The sequence below is a fragment of the Macaca nemestrina genome, chromosome X (genome assembly GCF_043159975.1).
Source record: "Macaca nemestrina isolate mMacNem1 chromosome X, mMacNem.hap1, whole genome shotgun sequence".
Taxonomy (NCBI): Eukaryota; Metazoa; Chordata; class Mammalia; order Primates; family Cercopithecidae; genus Macaca; species Macaca nemestrina.
Genome location: NC_092145.1, coordinates 54,502,328 through 54,525,568, shown reverse-complemented (window position 1 = coordinate 54,525,568; position 23,241 = coordinate 54,502,328). Strand labels below are relative to the sequence as shown.

General features: G+C 41.2%; 1 protein-coding gene across 4 annotated transcripts in view; it reads right to left on the bottom strand.

Moving 5' to 3' along the window:
- LOC105499292 (synaptotagmin like 4) overlaps positions 1-12,591 on the bottom strand; it is a 56,973-nt gene extending 44,382 nt beyond the window's left edge. For 2 of the 4 annotated variants that reach the window (XM_071088801.1, XM_071088803.1), the window contains exons 1-2: positions 12,443-12,582; positions 11,851-11,944 (exon numbers count right to left, since the gene is read on the bottom strand). The gene's annotated coding sequence lies outside the window, so the exon portion shown is untranslated. Of the gene's footprint in view, positions 1-11,850; positions 11,945-12,442 lie in introns of all 4 variants that reach the window. The other 2 variants (XM_071088802.1, XM_071088804.1) reach the window with 2 other exon arrangements.
- Between the last annotated feature and the right edge of the window lie 10,650 nt (positions 12,592-23,241).

Below are 23,241 nucleotides of genomic sequence, written 5' to 3'. Positions count from 1 at the left end.
GGCACTAGAGATGGAAAGGAGCATATTAAAGACAACACAGAGAGAAAATCTGCAGGACGTGTGAATGTTCTGTAACACAAGTACGGCCTCTTCTACTAGGACTTGGAGTTCTGATGTGCTAGATTTCTAATTAACGACAGTATAGCATAGAATTGTGCTTAAAAGCACTGGATCTGAGCTGCCTGGGTTTAAATCGCAGCTTTGCTTTTTCCCTGAGTTAACTTTGGACAAGTTATTTAACCTCCGTGAGTCTGTTTCCCCATTTGTAAAAATGAGGATTAATAATAAGAGCTCCTGCCTATGGCTGTGAGGATTCAAGCATGCATCATGAGTAAAAGGAATAGCATAGTGCCTGGCCTAGAGTAAGCACCCAATATTGGTAGCTGTTTAGTTTTAATTATTATTAACCATATGCTTTGGAAAATATATGAGCATATGGCAGTTTTGACATCTTTCTATGAAATTTGAGAAATCTAATCAGTATTCTTGCCTAGATGGAAGGTCACCGTACCTCTCTGTATGGAGGGAGGCTGACAAGCATAAATATGAAGCAAATGTTAGTAATTAGATATGATCAGTTTAAAGGATATTTATTTATATACTGTTCCAGACAAGATTTAAAGTGACTTACAAAGATGCATAAAACATCAAAAAATAGCATACATTTTAAAATAGGATATAAAAGAAGAAAAATAGGAGTGGAGACAAACTGGTAGAGTCAGTATCAAGGCTCCAAAACCAAAGGGCAACTAAGGCTTCCTAGGAGTCAGCTGGGGTCCAGACCCCCACCTGTCCATCCATGGGGCACATCTATGCCTCACATAAAATCCCCTAGGGCCTGCTGAGTCCATTCTCAAACGCTGTATGGAAGCAAAGCTGTATTTTTCCCTAACAATGAGAAATTTACAATCAGCTCTTAATTTTACAAAATTCTGATTTTGCACTAAGGTTGTGGCTCCCTACAATCCTTTTCAAAATAGATTCTACAAAAGTAGAGTTTGCAGGTGCTGAGGCATTTTGTGCTTTTCACTTTTTTTTTTTTTTTTTTTTTTTTTTTTTTTTTGGGAGATGGAGTCTCACTCTGTTGCCCAGGCTGGAGTTAGGTGGTGACATCTCAGCTCACCTCAACCTCCGCCTCCTGGGTTCAAGGGATTCTCCTGCCTCAGCCCCCCCAGTAGCTGGGATTACAGACGTATTCCATCACACCTGGCTAATTTTTGTATTTTTAGTAGAGATGCGGTTTCACCATGTTGGCCAGGCTGGTCTCAAAAGCCTGACCTTGTGATCTGCTCACCTCGGCCTCCCAACATGCTGGGATTACAGGCATCAGCCATCTCATCTGGCTGGTTTTCACTCCTTTTACGATATCCACCAACTGATGAAGATGATGACAATAATAGTTAACACTTCTATAATGTATTATTTACGATGCACTTTTCTAAGCACTTTAGTCCTCACAATCACACTATGAAGTAGGTACTAAATTATTATGTCTACTTTACAAATGAGGAAAGTGAGGCACAGATTGAGCAAATAACTTGCTCAAGGTCACATGCCCTGTGACAGTCTGGTTTTTGGATGCAGGCCATCTGGTTCCACAGTCCAAGCTCTTAACCGCTATACTATATTATACTGTCTCTTCATATTCTGGCAATATTGCTCTATATAGTGATTTTTGGAAAAGGGGACATCAGCCTCAGGAACTTGAGGTGGGGTTTCTAAAAGTCTTCAGCTAATAACAAACATAATGTTTGACAGGCCCTGAGTCTGGCTTACTTTCCCAGACCCCTGACCTTGTCCTGCAATATGTGAAACAGGCCAGAGCAACTCTAGCTCAAAGCAACATTATACACAAGAAAATAACTCATTCCCCTCATCCGGGACATCCCTCCTAAAAGATGGCAGGTGCATAATGGTGGGGCAGGGGGTGGGAGTGGGCAGCAGGGTGGAAGAAGGCAGTGGTAGTAACTAAAATACCTTTTTTGTTAGCTCTTAGAATCATATGTGGGGACAATTTCCTCCAGATGGAATTCACATAGCTACCTTTCAATGCCAACAAATTCTGTTCATAAATGGTTTGTAGAAATTCCCACTTAAAATAATATATAACACTCTAAAACAAGTCCCAGAAGGAAGTCATATATCTTAATACTATATATTCACTTCTCCTGCAGAATGGTTGTTTTGGATATGTGGAAATGTGGTCTTTCATGATTTCACACATTTTTTCCCTTGCTCCTCAGCAACTTTAGAAGATGCCTTAAACCCACCACCAATCCTAGATGGCAGATTTCCATAAATGTGGTACATAGAAGTAAATCTAAAATATTATAAAAACAAGACCATGTGTCCAAACACCCTACTTGGCAACAGGGAAAATACATATATTAAAGCAAATCCCATTTAGCTTTCCGGCTTTCAAAATCTACATTTGAAGCTTCCTCTAACATGAGCCAGACACAAGAGCCTCATAAGGTTGACGGGTGTAGGATGGCCAGTTTACCCTCTTCTCTGACAAACGCCCCTTCCTTGACACCCCATTTTTTAGATTTTTTTAAAAATCTAAAATCCCCAACTAAAAGAATGGACTGTTTTAAAATCTAGGTCATTTATATGTATAAAACATTTTTAAGTCCAGTGAGAGCTGACACATTGTTATTTTTCAATAAGCCTCATCACCTCCCACGCAGAACACTATTATCTTTCCTTAGTCAACAAGCTTTGATAATGCAGCACCCCCACAGGGAAGACCCTCTTCTCCTGCCAGGATCACAGATGGTGGGGATTTCTAAACTAAACTCTAGCTGGCATCTGATTATTTCTTGCAGACCATGTCACCTAAAAATTACCCACACAGTCCCTTTAAATGTGAAATCATCATGGTTCATGACTAATCCAACCCATGCTCACACATAACTGTGATTTCATGCATTAGGTTTCTTTTTAATTTTAGGGATGCTGTGATCTGGCTATGGCCACAGAAACCTTAAAACAATAAAAAATAACCTGTAGTTGAATTTAAATTGAACTGCATATGTGGCAGGTAATTTTAAAGTGTTACTTGAGGCCTATAAGATGCCAAATAAATGCTAATTTCTTTCAAATAAAATATTAATAAATATATACACAAACATATGTACATTAAAAGGTAGGTATAAACTGGAGAACAATATAAAAATAAATGTAAACTATTAACTTATTACAAGCCCTCTTTCCCTCCTAAACTGCTTAACCATAATTACTTTACACATTACATCAAATCCCTAGAGCAAGATTAGTACATGCATTATCAACATCTGGTCTACAGCTAGAAGCAATATCCTAATATTTTAAAGAAATAAAGTATAAAAAATTAAAACCAATAAAATGTTCAAATTAGATTTGTATCTATTTATTTTCAATATTGACATAGTAAGTAAAAACACCTTAAAAAGTTGTAAGGGGACAAGAGGTACGAGTTTTCATAATTCAGTTAGTATAACTTGAGATAAAGCAAGATATTCAAAATGCCTAGATGGACCTTCTTAGCCCTATATATGTAAATATTTGATCCTAATATTATCATTAGTTACAAATAGAGCTACACATACCGGAATCAGCACATCAATAAGGATGTTCTTTTAGTTTATAAAAATAATCTTCCCCACTAGATTGTAAGCTGTATGAGAGAAGGGACTTTGTTTTGTTCATCTCTGTACCTTTGGTGCCTAGAGCACTGCCTGGATCATAATATGCACAAAATAAATATTTGTTGAATGAATGAGCTGGCATCAAGAATACCATATATCATATTCAGCCACACCCAAGAGCTTATCATCTAGGACTCTTCCACCTTTGATATAATTGATTCAACACCCCCTCTCTGACCACAACCTGCTGTGCTTCTAGCCTATTCAGTCGATGAGCCCCCCAACTAGCCCCATTCCTATTCTCAGATTTCTTGGGTGGGGGCAGTCTTCCATAGACCCTTCTGCTTTCACCTTGTCAGCTCCTTCCCACCTTTACTTCCTTTCCTAGACAATTTAAATTTTATTGTTTCTTTCTCCTTTTTTTTTTTTTTCCTGAGACTTCTCTGTCGCCCTGGCTGGAGTGCAGTGGTGTGATCTCAGCTCACTGCAACCACTGCCTCCTGGGTTCAAGCGATTCTCCTGCCTCAGCCTCCTGAGTAGCTGGGATTACAGGTGTGTGCCACCACGCCCGGTTAATTTTTGTATTTTTAGTAGAGATGGGGTTTCACCATGTTGGCCAGGCTGGTCTTGAACTCCTGACCTCAGGTGATCCACCCGCCTCAGCCTCCCAAAGTGCTGGGATTACTGGTGTGAGCCACCACACCCAGCCAATTCTATTGTTTCAACTGCACTCTTGTCAATATCCTCAATAATGCATAATTTCACTGCAAATATCTGATTTAAAAAAACTATAGCTCTTCTAAGCCCAACTGTTATACTTTATGCATGTACAAGGACTCCTGAGATCTACTGGAGAAAAACGAAAATCACACTCTGGTAGATTATTATCCATATGAATTATTGGTCACCAAGCTCACCTTAACCCTGCCTGGCACTACAACTATGCTTCCCTAGGCTGCTCTCCTGTTCTCCACAATAACTATTTCAAACCTTCTTCAAACACCACAAATATCTAACTGAAACCTTGTCCCATCTTAACCCCTGCTCTAAGAGGTTGGCCTTAACTATTATATCATAGAGAAATAGAAATACCATCAGACAAGTTCCTGCTGCCAAATCTATGAACCTACTTTCATCTATGCCTATTGAGCATAATCCTCTCTCTCAATCTGGATCCCCTCCCATCTGGCATAAGGACTCTGCCCTCCAAGGATTTTGCTCTATTAATTATTCCCTCCTTCCCACCAGCCTTTAAAGAAACTCAAGTCCCTCCTAAATAAATAACAGGTCCTTGATCTCAACTCTTTGCTTGCTACTACCCTTTCTCTGCTCTTCAAAGCCAGACAGATTTCTCTAAGGAATTGTACATAATCACTGCCTCCACTTCCTCATTTCCCCAGTCATTTCTCAACCCAGCATAGTTTAGCTTTCTGCCTCACAGTTCTCTGAAATTGCTCTAAGGTCACCAAGAACTTCCTAAATCCAACAGATAGTTCTTGGTCTTCCTAGATTTCTCTGGATCTTTAGTACCACTGACCATATTTTTAACACAGCCATTTCATTTTGAGAAACTTATTCTACTGATATTCAAGTAAATTCACAAATATATATTGTGAGGATGCTCAGTATTTGAAACAGCAAAAAAAATTAAAGAACATAAACATCCACCAATAGGAAACTGACTAGTTATGGTACACACATATTAGGGAATATCGTGCCTTTGTTAAAAAGAAGGAGGTACTGTAGTTCTATTTATACTGACACTGAAAGCATATTAGGTTAAAAAATTGCAAATCATATATATTATGATTCCAATTTTATTTGTTTACATTTTAGACAGATTAGATCATGGATGAATGGAAAAATGTCTAGAAAGAAATACAATCTTAACATTGTTAGCTCTGTAGAGTGGGATAAGCAGGAACAGAAGATTTATATGTTATCTTTTATTGGGTCAAGTAATAAAAATGTAGTCCCATCCCTAAGCACAGCAACACTTCAAGGTAAGAAAAAAATTTCACAGGAGATCAAAAGGGAACGGCCGTAGAGACTAGGGGAAAATATTTTAAGGTCGCCAGGGCTAAGAGAGAAAGGAGAGAAGTGTATCTAATGGTTTCAAACATGGAATGAGAGATCTATTAAAAACAAGAAGAGGTAAGTATCCAATAGACAGAGAGCGTGAACAGATAATTCTTAAAGGGGAAAAATCAGATGTCCAATAGATATCAAAAAGAAAAAGTTTCACTCTTACTGGCAATAAAGATTTTTGTATGTTTGCTTATTGATTCAGCAAAATTTTAGAAAGACAATTTTCAGTTTCTAAAAAGGATTTAAGAGATAGTCTCATATTTTGCTGGCAAATGTAAATTAGGAAGACCTGTTAAAAAGCAATGTGACAATTTGATTTCTAAAAAAACTGAACTTCACAGAACTTATCACAATTGTAATTTAAAAACTATGTGATACAATATTTAATACACACTTCCCCTGCCGAAATAAGTTCCAGGAGAAAAATGGCCATTGTCTACCTTCTTCTCAGCCATACCTCAAGCATCTAGCTGGGTTGATGGATGGATAGATGGATAAATCTACATTGTAGGATCCTGGCTGTAGGCTCTCAGTTGGTACAATGTAAATCCTCAGTAAATCAACACAGAGCATGGCACATCGTAGGCCCTCAGTAAATCAAATCATGCTTTCTGATGAGTTTAAAGATACTGGTACTAATGGTATTCTGATGCCTGAATTGATAGAGCTACAAACAAGAAGCAGTGTAGATGCCATGGAAATTTTCTACTTCTTAAAAATTATGCAAGTTCAAGTTAGGTTTAGATACTCACAGATATGAATATGAAAGCCACAGTGGTCCATCATTTCAACTATTCTTCTGCCAGGGCCATCCAATCTCCAGCCCTCTCCCTATTTCTGTCACAGCCACCCAGAAAAAATCCCTCATACTAGATTGTCCACACTGTGTTCCTGGTCTGATGAGTGCTGCCGGAGAGAATGGATACAGGGTTCTGCGACTTCGGGTGGAGACAAATTCAAGTTACCCAAGCCATTTTAAAATTTTTTTCCACTTTTATGGAGGTATGCTTGACAAAAATTGTACATATTTATGGTATACAGCATGATATTTTGAAATACATATACATAACCTGGATGATATGTCGCTAAAGAACTCCTCTTTTCATCTCTCTCAAATGTTATTCCAACCCTTCACCGTTCTTCCCCTCTCTACTCTCTTGTTGGGGGCGCAGGAGCTCTCTCAAAATCCTGCCCCTCTACAGCTCCCTCCTTCTCCATAGTTTTTACCAAGAGGATTAGTGAATCCTCTTGTCTCAATGGAAGAGCCACCACTCTTTCTCTAAGGCTAGCCTTTTCCCCGCTTTCACTCTGGCACTCCCACCCTCTGACTTTCTCAGGGACCTTGCATCATCAAGCTGTATGCCATCTGCACATAAATGGGCTCATCTCTCTCTTACATTGAAAGTAAAACAAAATTAAATAAAACAGCCTTTTTATCCCCTGTGCCTTACCGTCTATAAGGGACACTCTCTCCTTCCCATCATAGCCATGCTTCTTCAATGTATATACTACATTTTTTTAATAATATAAATTTATGGGGTATACATGCAATTTTGTTACATATGCAGTGGTAAGTCAGAGATTTCAGGGTATCTATAACCTGAATAACATACATTGTACCCATTAAGACATTTCTCATCATCTACCCTTCTCCCACCACTCACCCTTCTGAGTCTCCACTGTCTATCACCCCACTCTCCATGTCCATGTGTATCTACCACATTTTTTATCAGTCCTTCTCAGTCCTCACTGCCCAACCCTCTACAATCTGCCTTCTCTCCTGCTGTACTGATGTTGTCATTGGCCTCCTAATTGCCAAATCTAATGAACATGTTTTTTAAATGTTTTATAGTGGGTTTTATCTGATTACGAGAGGGGTACGCATCATGAACAAAGTTATGACATATGACAGACTAGAGAGAAAAAAACTTGCACTATATAACAGGCAATGGGTAAATATAACTAATAAATATAGTGTTCTTACAAACAAATCAAATATATAACCGAAAAGATAAATGTGCAAAGGATATAAAGGAGCAAGTCTCGGAAAAATACAAATAGCTAACACAAATGAAAAGATGCTCAGCCGCACTAGTGATCAGAGAAATGCCAAGTTAAATCAGTTAGATACTATTTTTCACCTATCAGATTGGAAAATATTAAAAGTGTCATCCATCCTCAGCAAGGGCAGGAGGAAAACCACTCGCAATAGTCAAAGGGTAAACCCTCTTGGATGTCACTCTGGTGATGCCTACTTAAATTGTTTAATATATATATCCTTTGACCTAACAATTCTATTAGAAAGCTACCCCACAAAAATACTTGCATATATATATCCTTGAGCATTATACAAGGATGTTTGTGGCAGACTTGTGGTGGCTTGGGCTATGGTGATAGGCAGAGGAGATGGAGACGTGTGGCAGAATACATGACACAGTCTGAAGATCAGGTCAGCAGGACTCCCTCATGAATTAAATTGGGTGGAGGGCAGTGAGAGAAAAAGAAGAATCAAGGGTGATCTTAGGTTCTTGGTTTGAGCAACTGAATGGATGATGGTGACATTTTACTGAGACAGGGAGTGCTGAGGGAAGAGGGTGGGAATACAAGGGCAATCAGGAGTGCCATTCTGGCCATGTTACATTTGAGAGGTCTATCTGATAGACAAGGAGAGATGTCGAATAGGTCATTGGATATATGAGGCTGCAGCTTAGAAGAAAGGCCTGGGTCACAAACATAAATTTGGGAGTGACGAGTAGCTAGACAGATGTTCTTCAAAGCCATGCAGCTTGGAAGAGAGCCTCTCTGAAGATTTTAAATGGAGAAAAGTCCAGGGACTGAAACCTGGGTCACTGCAATGTTCAAAGGCAGGGGAGACAAATTTAGTAGAAAAAGGAGCTGGTCAGTTTTTTGTACAAATTTGAGTTTCAAATAAGTTAACATATATTAAATGATGAGAATCACATATTTACCACCTTATGAAGGGCTCAACTCTTTCCAAGTCTGTCTTCTAAGACATTCTGGCCTCTTCCTTTCTGAACATTTCAAAACACTTTTAAACAGAATAGCACTTTTTTCTTTTATGTTACACAGTGGTTTCTTCATACTGCACAATCGTCCTGGTAGAAAACTAGTTAAATACACAAACAGCACTCAGCTATGGCTTTTCCATAAAGTTCCATAATCCAATAACCACCTCATACCGAAAAGGCTATGGGTAACTTGAAACCAGAAGCCTAATTTGTGCCATCCGTTATTCTTTTGAGCTGTTCGCTTCCCCATTGCACAGTAACTTTCTCCAGGCTCTTACTGATCTTGCAAAAAGACTGAAAGGCCTCAAGACATCTGACAATCCACACCCCTTCCTCCCAGTGCGGCCCCGTTTCTACCAACAAGAAGCACAACATTTTTACATTTCCACTTTTAAACTTTAGAGATTTCCATCCAGAGACCCATACTTTTAAAAAATAAGAGAGGCCAGGCGTGGTGGCTCACGCCTGTAATCCGAGCACTTTGGGAGGCCGAGGCGGGCGGATCACGAGGTCAGGAGATCAAGACCATCCTGGCTAACACGGTGAAACCCCGTCTCCACTAAAAATACAAAAAAATTAGCCGGGCGTGGTGGCGAGCGCCTGTAGTCCCAGCTACTCAGGAGGCTGAGGCAGGAGAATGGCATGAACCCGGGAGGCAGAGCTTGCAGTGAGCCGAGATCACGCCACTGTACTCCCTCCAGCCCGGGCGACAGAGCAAGACTCCATCTCAAAAAAAAAAAAAAAAAACCAAAAGTAAGAGAGAGGAAGTACTTCCAACTAGGTCAAAGTTGGCATCAGTAATGCAGTCTCAAAGCAAAAATTAGCAGAAGTAAAGCTGAATTTTGGGCCTGGGGCAAACTTACACCTGTAGGGTGACAAACTGGGTAGGCTTAGTTTCAGGTCCAGGAGTGCCTAACTCCAAGATTGCCAAATTCCTAGAGTGGTAATGCCATTCATTCATTAACAAATATTAGTATGCATCTATGATGTACCAAGGACTGTTCTGGGTCCAAAAGTCTACCGGTGAATACAACAGACAGCAATCCCTGCCCACAGGGTGTTTATGTTATGGTGGGTGAGGGAGTGGCAGGGCAGACAATAAGCAAGAAAAATGTAATAAGGTAGGGAAAGGGCATATGGAACGTTCAGAGAAGGGATTACACGTTTAAATAGGGTGATCAGGGCAAACTTGTAGCCGTGGTATTTCAAGCGCCTCAGGAAGGTGTCTTCTGTACTCTCAACCCCACCATCACTACACCTCAGCACCTTGAAGGAATGGCATGGTACATCCGGTTACTGGCACAAATATTTGCCAGTATCTTATATTTAAGACAAAGGGAGCTCCAAGATCCAGACCTTGCCCTTAGAGAACTTACAGCCTTCCAGGTGGAAAAACAACTAAGCAGTGTTAAGGGCTGTACTGAGGTGTAAACAAAGTGCTTTAGGACACAGGATAACTGGCAATTCTGCTTGGGGGAAGAAGTATGTGTTCAGTAAGGCCGTTCCAAAGAAGGTGACTTTAGAACTCAATCTTGAGGGATGGATAGGAGTTAATGTCAGGGGAATGGGCATGGGGGAGGAAAGTTAGCTTTTTAGGAAGAAAAAAAGGAACAGTTTGAGCAAGGTCCCAGAGCTGGGAATAGGGAGGACATTTTCTTCCTATTCCTGCCTGTGGTACTCCATCCATCCCATGACAAAACTAGCACACGATCACCCTCAAGCTCTCTGGTATGGCTGTCAGGAAATCCCTATCACTTATTTCTCCCCTAGCCAGCAGGAGAGGAAGAAATTGAGTCAGGCGCACATCCCTGGAATCCAGGGTTACCCTCCTCTAACTTCAAGACAATTACCACAGAGCTGAGAACCCGGGAGATTTCATTCATCTAGGTACACTCAGGGATGTGTACTTATAGTGGTAATGTGGCAACTGGCCCATGTCAGAAATGAAGTGGGTAAGACATCAGTAAGGTAAGTAGTCCATAGTCTCGGCAGTGAATCTAAGGGGGAATCAAGGAGCAAAACATATACTTGGAAGGAAATTTTTTAATCACTTAGTCCTCATTCATGAGCTATTCAGTGCTCCCAACATCCAAGACAATAGAGGTGGTGTGACAGGATAGGAACACAAGCTCTGCCTCCGAGATTGTGAGGGCAAGGCACTTACCCTCTAAGTCTCTTTTTCATCATAATATGGTTATAACTGTAGCACCTATTGTATAGAGTTACTGGGAGGATTGCATTTTTATGTAAAGAACTTATCACAGTGTCTGGCTCAATGGAGCCTAACAACCAGAGCCTAACAAGCTCAGAGAGCCGGAATGCTACATATACTCACAGATCAGTTACCCCAGAACAGGCCTCTGAGCTCCATTTCACTGCTCTGACCAAGAGTGAGACACCTGAAATCGTGTTAGCAGAAATGTTCATCCCCTGCCCAGACAGAGCCTCACAAGCCAAGTTGGTGTGCTTTTCTACTAGGGTGCTAAAAACCAAACCACCAAAAATGCGGAAAACTTCATCAAGGCCACATCTCTGCATTGAACATTGTTCCCACAGCGACAAAAGTCTTAAGTCATTAATACCGCAATATTAATAGATTTATGAGAGGTGGGGGTGGGGAGCTTAAAGAGCAGAAAAGAAGCCAGTTAAATATAGGAGGTCCAGGATGTACAGAAGACTCATTTTTTGCCACAAATATACAAGGTCTAGGGTCAACCCTGCCAAGAGCAGTACTCTGGAATTTTACGTCCTCTAGTCCTGAAGAAGAAGGGTACTGGGGGAAGAAAAGCTTGGTTAATTAGAAACTCACCACTTTTCAAGCCACCAGAATTCTAACCAAATGATTTCACCACCCCAAATCCCATCTCAATGTTAAGGGTTGGAGGAACACCTTTTTCTGCCCCATTACAAACCATCACAGGAGACAGAAGCATTCTGTGCCCCTTCTGAGATCTCGGGGACCCTCCTCCAGTACCAGGTCTCTCACAGCCTGCTTGAAGAGCGGCAAGATAAACAGCTCCACAGCACGTAGCCAGGTCCCCAGCCCCAAGCGCAGAGGGAGCCCACTGAGGCAGGACTCCGGCCGACCAGCCTCCAGCCTTTACCTGTGGCTGACTGGCCAACGCCAGAGAAGCCGACGCCGAGATGTCGGAGGTCCGAAGAGAGTGCGGGTTAGCGACCCCGCTCGACGGCCAAGCGCTGCGAGAGAAACCCACGAAAAGGTGACTGCACGCCTTGGAGGGCGCAGTTCCCGCTAGGAGCTCGGCCCCGCCCCCGCCCCCAGGGCCAGCTCTCGGGAGGGGCACCAGCTCGGGCTGGCGGGAAAAGCCCGGGCACTCCGCGCGAGGGGAGCCGGAGAGGAGAGGGGAGGCGGCTCCCAGAGGGGCACAGCCCGCATTAGTGCTAGGTGGGTCAGGGAAGGGGCCAGAAGAAGCCCTAGAGAAAGAAAAGTGGCCGGGAGGGACCGCCCAAGCAGACGGGAGTCCAAGCCCGGGGGGTGCGGTCGGGAGAGGCGGACGGGGAGAGGGAAGACGAGGTCAGCTAGGGAGAAGGAAAAACTAGGGGAGCAGAGAGCAGGTAGGGAAGACGCACGACCCCGATATGGGGGTGGGGGCGCTTCAGCAGCGAAAAGGAGCTGGGGGTCCAGAAGGAGCCCCCAACCGAGGGCGAGGGGGCGGCCGCTGACTGCTGACCTACCTGTCACCTGCAACAGGTGCCTCCAGAGAGCTAGACGTCCCAGTGCCGGTTTCGAGGGAGGGTCTCTGGCTCCGGGAAGATCGCCACCCAGCTCCGGCGGCCGGCCCTTCTCACCCTCCCGGGAGGCGGAAAAAGCTGCAACTTTCCCTGGAGCTGGGAGGAGCTGGACTCTTAAAGGGGCCGCACAGCGCCCCGGGCTCCTTAGTAGGGGGCCGCTCAGCCCGAAAGGGAGCTCTGGGACCCAAAGCCTTGAGACACAAGAGGAATGAATGTCCTTCCAGGTTAGGAGTGGGAGCCTAGGGACCGAGGATAGGGGTCTAACACTAGACGTGCCTCCCCACCCCCTTACTTCCATCTGTTGGTCGCTCCCTTAGATGGTGAAATCACCTGCCCCTTTCGTTCTGCTGAGTCAAAAGTTGTCAAATTGTCTCACACTTCTAAGGAGATAAAAGAATATGAACTATCTAATTTGAGTAAGTAAAATATGATACCATTCTGATCCTTTAACTTATGGCCTTTTATGGCAAATTGTCTGTCTAAAATAGAAACGTTTTGGGCAAAGGAGTAGACTAAATTCACACATACACACTCAAGAACACAACTGGTTAAAATATTCAACTCACTAGTAATCAAAGAAAAGCAAATTAGAACAATAATGAGATTATTTGGCAAAGAGTTTTGTTTTTTATTTTTTAAATAACACTTAATGATGACAAAGTAGCCACCAAACAAGCTCTCATAATTGCTGATAGGAGCATATGTTGGTTAAAAACCCTTTTAGAAAGCATGTGAGCAGTATATATCAATAGACTTTAAAATGTTTATACCTACCCAGTAATTGCAGATTCCCCTCCCTCTCTTTCCCATCCCTCTCCCCCTCATTTCACATCAGCAATTAAACATGCTCAAGTATCTACCATCTTAAAACAATATCCTCCCTACACAGGAGGTCCCTCTTCAGGTCCTCTTTATGGGCAAATGTATTGAAAACATACTTTACAGGTGAAATTGCAATTTTTATTCCCTTACGTCTCATTCATTTCTCAGCTCTCAGCAGTCTGGCTTCCTTCCCCCACTGAAACTTCTCAATGAGATAAAAAACCAATGACCCTCAGTGTCGATAAATCCACAAATAAGTAAGGTATTTTTGGTCCTTATTTTGCTTGACTTCTCCCCTACATTTAACACTGTTAACCATTTCCTCCTCCTTGAAATGTTCTATGGCATCTATGACATTATACTCTTGCTTTTCCTCCTACTCCTTTGCCCTCTCCTCAGTGACCTTTGTAGGCCACTCTTCTGCTATCTGACCTCTGAAAGTCAGACATTCTCAGGGCTAGGATACATATACTCCCTCCCCCAAATAATCTTTTTCACTCACTTGGCTTTAATTATCATATATATGGTCACAACTCTAATTCTATAACTCTACCCAGACCGCTTTATTGAGTTCTGTTTTCTTGACATCTCCACTTGAATGTCCTGCAGACACGTCAAATTCAACACATCCAAAGTTAAACCTATCATCTTTTCTCTTAAATTTGTTCCTCCTCCAGTATTTCCTATATCAGTAAATGGCAACATGCCACTCAAGGCAATGGATTCACCAGTCTAGATGCCATTAAGAAAATTCATGATTCATCGGAGAAGGGCAAAATATCAGCATTAACGGGAGTTTGGAAGAAGTTAATTCCAACCCTCATGGATGACTTGAAGAATTCAAGACTTCAGTGGAGGAAGTCACTACACATGTAGTAGAAATAGCAAGAGAACTAGAATTAGAAGTGGAACCCAGAGGCCGGGCGCAGTGGCTCACGCCTGTAATCCCAGCACTTTGGGAGGCTGAGGCGGGCGGATCATGAGGTCAGGAGATCGAAACCATCCTGGCTAACATGGTGAAATCCAGTCTCTACTAAAACTCCAAAAAAATTAGCCGGGCGTGGTGGTGGGCACCTGTAGTCCCAGCTACTCAGGTGGCTGAGGCAGGAGAATGGCATGAACCCGGGAGGCAGAGCTTGCAGTGAGCTGATATTGCACCATGCACTCCAGCCTGGGCGAGAGAGTGAGACTCCATCTCAAAAAAAAAAAAAAAAAAAAAAAAGTGGAACCCAGAGATGTGACTGAATTGCTGCAATCTCATGATAAAACTTGACTGACCAAGGAGTTGCTTCCTGTGTGAACAAATAAACTGATTTCTTGAGATGGAATCTACTCCTGGTGAAGATGATGTGAACACTGTTGAAACAACAACAAAGGATTTAGAGGCGGGGCACGGTGGCTCACGCCCGTAATCCTAGCACTTTGGGAGGCCGAGGCGGGCAGATCACGAGGTCAGGAGATAGAGACCACCCTGGCTAACACGGTGAAACCCCATCTCTACTAAAAATACAAAAAATTAGCCGCGCATGGTGGTGGGTGCCTGTAGTCCCAGCTACTCGGGAGGCTGAGGCAGGAGAATGGCATGAATCCAGGAGGCTGAGCTTGCAGTAAGCCAAGATCGCGTCACTGCACTCCAGCCTGTGTGACAGAGTGAGACTCTGTCTCCAAAAAAAAAAAAAAAAAAAGGATTTAGAATGTGACATAAACTTAGTTGATAAAGCAGTGGCAGGGTTTGAGAGGATTGACTCTAATTTTGGAAGAAGTTCTACTGTGTGTAAAATGGAATCAAACAGCATTGCATGCTACAGAGAAATCTTTTGTGAAAGGAAGAGTCAATCAATACAGCAATCTTCATTGTTGTCTTATTTTAAGAAATTGCTACAGCCATCCCAACCTTCAGGAACCATCACCCTGATCAGTCAGCAGCCATCAACATCAAGGCGAGACTTCCCACCAGCAAAAAAATTGCAACTCACTGAAGACTCACAGGATCATTTGCATTTTTTAACAATAAAGTTTTTCTTTTTTTGAGACAAGGTCTTGCTCTGTCACCACCCTGGAGGGCAGTGGCACAATTGTAGCTCACTGTACACTCTATCTCCTGGGCTCGAGTAATACTGCCACCTCAGCCTCCGAGTTGCTGGGACTATAGGCACACACCACCATGTGCAGGTATATATATATTTTTAGTATTTTTATTAGAGACAGGCCTCACTATGTTGCCCAGGTTGGTCTCAAACTCCTTAGTTCAAGTGATCCTCCTGCCTTGGCCTCCCAAAAGTGCTGGGATTATAGGCATGAGCCACCGTGCCTGGCCTAAAATATTTTTCAATTAAGGTCGTTGGTTTTTTAGACATAATGAATGCTATTTCACACTTAATAGACTGCAGTATAGTGTCAACATAACTTTTATATGTACTGGGAAACTAAAAAATGTATGTGACTTGCTTTATTGTGGTGGTCTAGAACCAAACCCACAATATCTCCAAGGTATATCTGTATGCAAGAATTTTTATTAAAATATTGATAGTGGATGTCTCTAGGGGATGGAACTAAACAAATCTTTAGTTTTACTCCTACTTTTCTGTCTTTTTCAACTTTCTTTTAATGAGCATGTATGGCTTTGATAATATTTTTTAAATCTTCTTGAAAAATCTTCAAAAGCTAAAAAAAATAATAATAATTAATTCTAGCAGACAAAACAGTAAAAATCCATCTCCCAGGCTCTACCCAGAGTTTTTGTTTGTTTGTTTGTTTTTGTTTTTCTGGGGCTTTTTTATGTTTTAGCCCTTCAATACACTGCCCCACCCTGAAGTGTGAGGCCACTTTGAAAAGGAAATCCTTAGCCTAGATGATGGATCGATAGATGCAGGAAACCACCATGGCACATGTAAACCTTCACGTTTTGCACATGTATCCCAGAACTTAAAACAAATTAAAAAAAAAAAAAAGGAAATCCTTTTGTTCTGTCTAGCTTTGCTAATTCAGCTCTCCCTCTAGAGCCCTCTACTCAGCCTTGGACTTTGAATGTGTTCCGGCCCCCAAATCTGGCCTGTGGGAACCCAGACCAGGCACTTCTCTGCTCCTTCTTTGCAGCTGGTGCTTGGCAGGAGCTGGAAACACTGTCAGCCAGAAGTAACTTCGGAAACATTTTGTCCAACTCCCTTATTCCTCAGCAAAATTTTAAACTTTACTTCTTTATATGTGTGCAGTTTCTCACTGTCCAAGGTACCCCTCACTAAAGAGGATGTGAGGATTTGACCCCTCTTCTCTAAGACAGTCTCACTGACCAGCTTCAAATACACAGAGAGACAAACATAACTAATGAACCAAAGCAAAGTTAGTCAGTGGCCTGTTTACATACATTCTGTGCTTTGCAAACTGCTGCCCATTTCTGTTTTATCCTCCTCGTCTGCCACAAGTTCAAATTCTTTTATTTTATTTTATTTTATTTTATTTTATTATACTTTAAGTTCTAGGGTACATGTGCACAACGTGCAGGTTTGTTACATATGTATACATGTGCCATGTTGGTGTGCTGCACCCATCAAAGTTCAAATTCTTATGCTAAACATTGAGAGAGGTCTAATGAGAGCAAACCCAGGCACTATCCTGGCAAAAATGTAAACAGGAATGTATGGATTATCACCCCATGTATAGTATATGATCTCCTGACCCATTGTGAATGATTGAATTCAATGAGTTGATTTTGCCACATTGAGAGAGTTTGGACCAGTGCAAACTTTAAAAGATGAAGATTTTCCTCAGCCCCAGGTGAAAGGATACCTCGGTATTGAGCAATTACTCTTTTGAAACAGTTTTAAATTTTTCAAAAACATGTAAACATATAGAGAATAATATAACAACAAGGACATGCCCACTACCCAGCTTATGAAGTAAGGCATTACCAAAACAATCGAAACTCTCTGTGTCCTCCTCCATCCTAAGGCTTTCACAATCTCAGATTTGGTCTTGATTATTTCCATGAAATCTGATTTTGCCACACTGAGCAAGTTCTGACCAGTGCAAACCTAAAAAAATGGAGATTTTCCTCAGCCCCAGGTGACAGGATACCATGAAATTCCTTGTATGTCTATACACATTTACTAAATATGTGTCTATCTCTAAACAATACGTAGTACCTTACAGAAATGTTATCTTTCTGTATGTACCTTCTGCAATTTGCTTTCCTCACTCAATATTATTCTTATGAGATTTATCCCTGTTGATAGGGGTAAATTTATTTTCACTGCTATAGAGCATTCCAGGGCAATTTATATATCTGTTTTGCCATTGATCAGGTACGTTTTAATCGCCAAAGTTTTAATTCTGGTTGCCAGGACACTCCCTTTTCATCTCATGTTGAGTTTACTTTTGTAAAAATCAAAATAAAAAAAAAACAGGCTTCCTAACAAGCATATTTAGTATACCAGTGGTCTACAGTGAGTATAAAGTATAAAAAGTAAATTCAAATCTCTCATTCAGTCAAGATCAAGGTTCTCAGTCTCTACACTATTGATATATGGGAATGGATATTTCTTGGGGTCGGGGGAAGGTGCTATCCCGTGCACTGCAAGATGTTTAGCAATGTATCTGACCTCCATCCACTAAATGCCTTTATCCACTAGATCACTTTCCAAGTTGTGACAACCAACAATGTCTCCAGATACTGACCAATGTCCCCAGTTGAGAACCACTGGTCAAGATGTACTCAGTACCCACTACATGTGAAGCACTTTAATAGGTACTATGGGAAAATAGATGAACAAACACTGGGGGAAAAAAAAGGCCATTCATTCAAATATAAATATACTGTGCTAGTTAGGCACTGGGGTTTTGGTGAGTCTTTCTTCTGGGAGTTCACAGTTTATTGAATGGGGCAGGTGAAGGCAGGTAAACCAAAAACATAAATTTACAATACAGTGTGGAAAGTGCAAAGCTGGGGAGATGCTCAGGATATGGGAGAATGCCTCAGAAGGCCATTTACATCAGCCTGATTGGAGAGTGGTCAGTGAAGGGTTCCTGGAAGAGGAAATTGCTTCTCTGAATCTTAAAGGATGAGTAGGAATTAGCTAGACCAAAAAGGTAGAAAGGCATTCCAGGCAGAAGAAGAGCATAAGCAAAAACAGAAGGGCTAGAAACACTGGATATGTGCAAAGGGGGTGCAAGGAAGTTGCTGGAGCATAAGGTGAAAGGAAAAAGTGATGATAGATGAGGCTAAAAGGATGATGTATTAATTTATAAGAAAGTACCAAAAACTGAAGGGAATAAATAACACAAACTTGTTTTCTCACAGTTCTGGAGGCTAGAAATCTGAGATCGAGCTATCTGCAGGGTTCGTTCCTTCTAAGGGATGTGAGGAAAATCTGTTTCATGCCTCTCTCCTAGCTACTGGTGCTGTGCTGGAAATCTCTGGTATTTCTTGACTTGTAGAAGCATCATCCCAATCTCTGTCCTGATCTTCACATGGCATTCTTCTTGTGTATGTGTCTCTGTGTCCAAATTTCCCCTTCTTATGAGGATACCAATCGTGTTGGATTAGGGTCCGCCCTAATGACCTCATCTTAGCTAATTACATATGCTATGACCTTATTTCCAAATTAGCATACATTATTAAGTACTGGGGATTGTAAGTTCAACAGATGAATTTGGGGGCACACAACTCAATCCATAACAGGTAGGTAGGTACTAGAACAACAGAGGCTTTGTGAGTCATGTTAAAGAATTTGAACTTTATCCAGTAGCTAATTACAGCCATTTGAGGAGCCTTGAAATTCCCTACTCCATCATTTTGTGACATCACTCAAATAATTTTTCATCCTTTTGTGACTAAATAATATTCCACTATGTGGATATAACACCACATTTTGTTTATCCACTCAGAAGTTGATGGACAATTGAGATTTTTCCATGTTTTGGCTACTACAAGTAATGCTACCATAAACATTCATGCATGCTGTTTTTGTGATCATATGCTTTCAAAATGCTTGTGTATCTACCTAGGATTGGAACTGCGGATCATGTGGTAACTCTATGTTTAACCTTTTGAGCGATCACCAGACTGCTTTCCAAAGTGACTGCACCATTTTACCTTCCCATCAGCAATATGTGAGGGTTCCAATGTCTCCACATTCTCAATAGCACTTGTTATTATCAGTCTTTTCGATTACAGACATCCCTGTGGGTGGAAATTGGTATCCCATTGTGGTTGTGATTAGCATTTTCCTAATAACTAATACTTTTGAGCAACTTTTCATGTACTTGTTAGCCATTAGTATATCTTCTTTGAAGAAATGTCTATTCAGATCCCTTGTCCATTTTTAATTAGGTTGTCTTTTTGTTGTTGTGTTATAAGAGTTCTTTATATAGTTTATTTATATTCTTGAAAAGAGAGGTGAGTAGGAGAAAAGGAGAAGGACATCCTTAGGAGGGGAATTCTCATGGAGTTGTATGCAGACATAAATAGCAGGTTTTATGGTTTGATTCAAGAGGAGAGTCCAAGTCAGGGGAAAACGTACTAAGTTGTATTGAGGATAGGTCCTTTACGGTTAATGCCAAGTACGTGCTGGTTTGTTCTTTGGAGGTTGGAAATGCAGGGCTGAAAACTTTTAAGACCTATTTTCAAAGATTTATTCTCGTTGGTAATTCATTTTAATAAAAGCATCTTTCAGGGAAAGAAAGCCAATATTTACCAGAACATGAAAGCAAAAATTGGGGCTGCTTGTTACACAAGGCAATGACAATTTTTTAGTTTTATTTTCCTTTTATCCTCTAGCAATGTTTGACACCATTGCCCACGCCTGCCTTATTAAAATCTCCTCTCCTGTGGTTTCTGGACATCATGACCTCCTTGTTCTCCTGTCTCTCTGACTTTCTTTCCTAATATTTTGGATTCCACTTTTTCTGCCAATATCTTAACACTGAAGGCTTAAATGTCATATCAATTTATTCATGAAAAATCTGAGAGAACTAACATTTACTACATTTACTAGTGCCTGTTATATGCACTGTTTTTTAGGAGTTAGAAGTATAGCAGTAAAGTCTTGCACACATGCAACTTATAAGTCAGAGAAAAATAATAGCACTAATAGCAAATGCATATAGCACTTACTACTATTCTAAGGTACTAATCTAAGATACACAAACACATGCATGCACACATGCACACACACACACACACACATTTAGTCCTCACAAAAATCCTATGGTGCAGATACTATTATTACACCCATCTTACAGATAAGGAAACTAAGTCACAGAGAGGTCAAATGGTTAACTCAGTATTTGAAGCCAGATAGTGTGACTTCAGATTCCATAATCTTAACTAGTACTCTATTTTGCTTCTCAGCAATAAATAAATAAATATATATATAATATTTCTCTCTGTGTGTGTGTGTATATATATATAATACATATACACACATACACACAAGATGTATATTTGTATGTATATGGGGTTATGTGTATATTGCTACATATATTTGGAAAAGGATGTTAAATGGGACTTTTTCTGTTGTTTCCCAAAGTTTTGACTGAGGCTTGAAAGTTAAAGACATACATACCAGGGATAGTCACACATTCTAAAGAGGGGTGTTAGACAGATTCCCACAGGACTTGCTAAGAGGTAACCAAACTGGTATTTCAATTACTAATCCCCACCACTCAACTCCAGAATTATTATAAGATATTTCTAGAGATTAATTGAAGCAACAAAGAGGATTTTTTGAAGGGAACTCATTGGAGTAGAAAGCACTATGGTTCCCCTGCTCGAGACAAGCAAAAAAGATCCTAATTAAGCCTTTCGAAGAGGGACTGGCATCTTACCCCCAGGCTGGAGGCTTGCTACACTACAGAAGTTTTAGCTTTTGTTGCTACTGAAACAGGATGGGTTCACGAGAGGACCTCACATATGTCCTCTAGTACTATGAAAAGATGGAAACTTATACTTGACTTTTACCTAAAATCTGAAGGTGGAAGGCTGGTTTAAATTGCTCGTAATGGCAGAGCAAAGAAAGAGATCTAGACTTCCAAGGAACCATGTTTGCTGCGGACCAGGTAGTTTCTTTTGAGCATAGCTGGCAACTCCCACATAAAAATGAGGATCCCATGAAAAGAAAGTTGTGGGGGCAACAGCCAAGGGGGAAGACGGTCAGATGGTACATTGTTTTTATCAGGGAATGGTGTAGGGAAGAGATCCCTGCTAGCAGGAAGAGGAGTGAGAAGGTCCCTGAATAGACCACGAAAGCACACTACAAGAAAAGGCAGTATTTGGGCATCTACATCACAAAGGATATTCATAGCCAGATTACACCAGCACCAGTCAATTCAGCTTCTCACTGTCCCTTTAAGACTCCCCTCTCCTTACCCACCCCACCCCTAAGCCCTGGAGGAGACAGAAGCAGTAGAACAAGTAGGGGAGGAGGTAGAGCAAGAAGAATGAAAGAACACACCAAGACACTTTTCTGACTAGAGATCTGTAGGATTGCCAGTCAAGCTGCACTGGAGGTTGGGGACTGGAGGAGAAGTTTTAAACTGGGTGTGAGATGGAAGTTTTGATTTGACTGAACTTTTAAGTGCCTACAGATTAAACTATTGTAAATATCTGAAAGTAACAAAAAGCAAGTGGGTTAAATACATAACATAATATGGGATATTGAAACGTTACCCAAAAAATCAGAGTAAAGGAATACAGTAATATTTTATATACGTTAGTCAAGCAAAGCCTCTCAAAAGAGGTGACACTAATAAAGTACAGAAGCAAGCCATGGGAATGTCTTTGGCCCTCATCTCTCTTCAGTATACTCATTGTCCTTGGATGATCTTAGAATAGAAGCTTGTAAGATAGACAGGGAGCAGGTCATGAAAGTCTTTCTAAGTTATGTATGTATAAGACTCAATTCTGAGAACCACCGAGAACCATTGAGTTTCTCCATGATCCGATTTGGATTTGGGGAAGGCCACTTTGGCAGTGGTGTGGAAAACAGATTGGAAGTAGGGTAACTATTCCAATGGCTTCAGTTTCCCCGTACTGACTCTCAATCTTGTATCTCCAACCTACATTTTCTCCTGATCTTCAGACTCGTATGTTTAATGGCTACCAGCCATCCCCACCTGAATGATCACAATCACCTCAAATTCAACTTTTCCAAACTTAAACTTCATTTTCCTTACAAAGCTTTTCTGTCCCCAGTGTTTTCTATCCCAGTGAATAGCACTACTATCTACCTAGCAGCACAAACCAGAAACTGTTCCCACACCTAACTAGTCCCTAGATCCTATTGTTCTCATCACCTAAGTAGATCTTGAATTCCTTCCTACTGTCACTGCCTTAACTCAGGCCATAATCATCTCTCACCTGAACTACACAAACAGCCTCCTGACTGGTTACCCTACTTCCAGTCTGTTTTCCACACCACTGCCAAAGTAGACTTCCCTAAATCCAAATAAATAGGATCATGGAAAAAAATCAATGGCTCTCGGTGGTTCTCAAAATTGAGTCTTATACATGGCTTTGAAAGACTTTCAAGATCTGCTCCCTATCTGCCTTATAAGCTTCTATTCTACCACTCTTTGTCTTGACCATTCTGTTTCTAGGCAACCTGAATGATTTTCACTTTCCTCTAAACACCAAGTTCTCTCATGGCTCTTCCATCCTCCTTTTATCTTCTCCAGGCTAAGCCTTACTTATTCTTTGACTCAGATATGATCTCTTCTGGAAAGCCTTTCCTGTACCCCGCTAGTGTGGGTGCCCCTCCCCTGTGCTCCCATTGTTCCATAACACTCTTTATATATTTCTGACGTAGTACTCACTACACAGTATTTGCATTGTCTTTTCAAGTGGTTGCCTTTACCACTAAAACATGAGCTCTTCGAGAGCAAGATCTATGTGTTATTAACCTCTGTATTCATAAGGCCTGCAT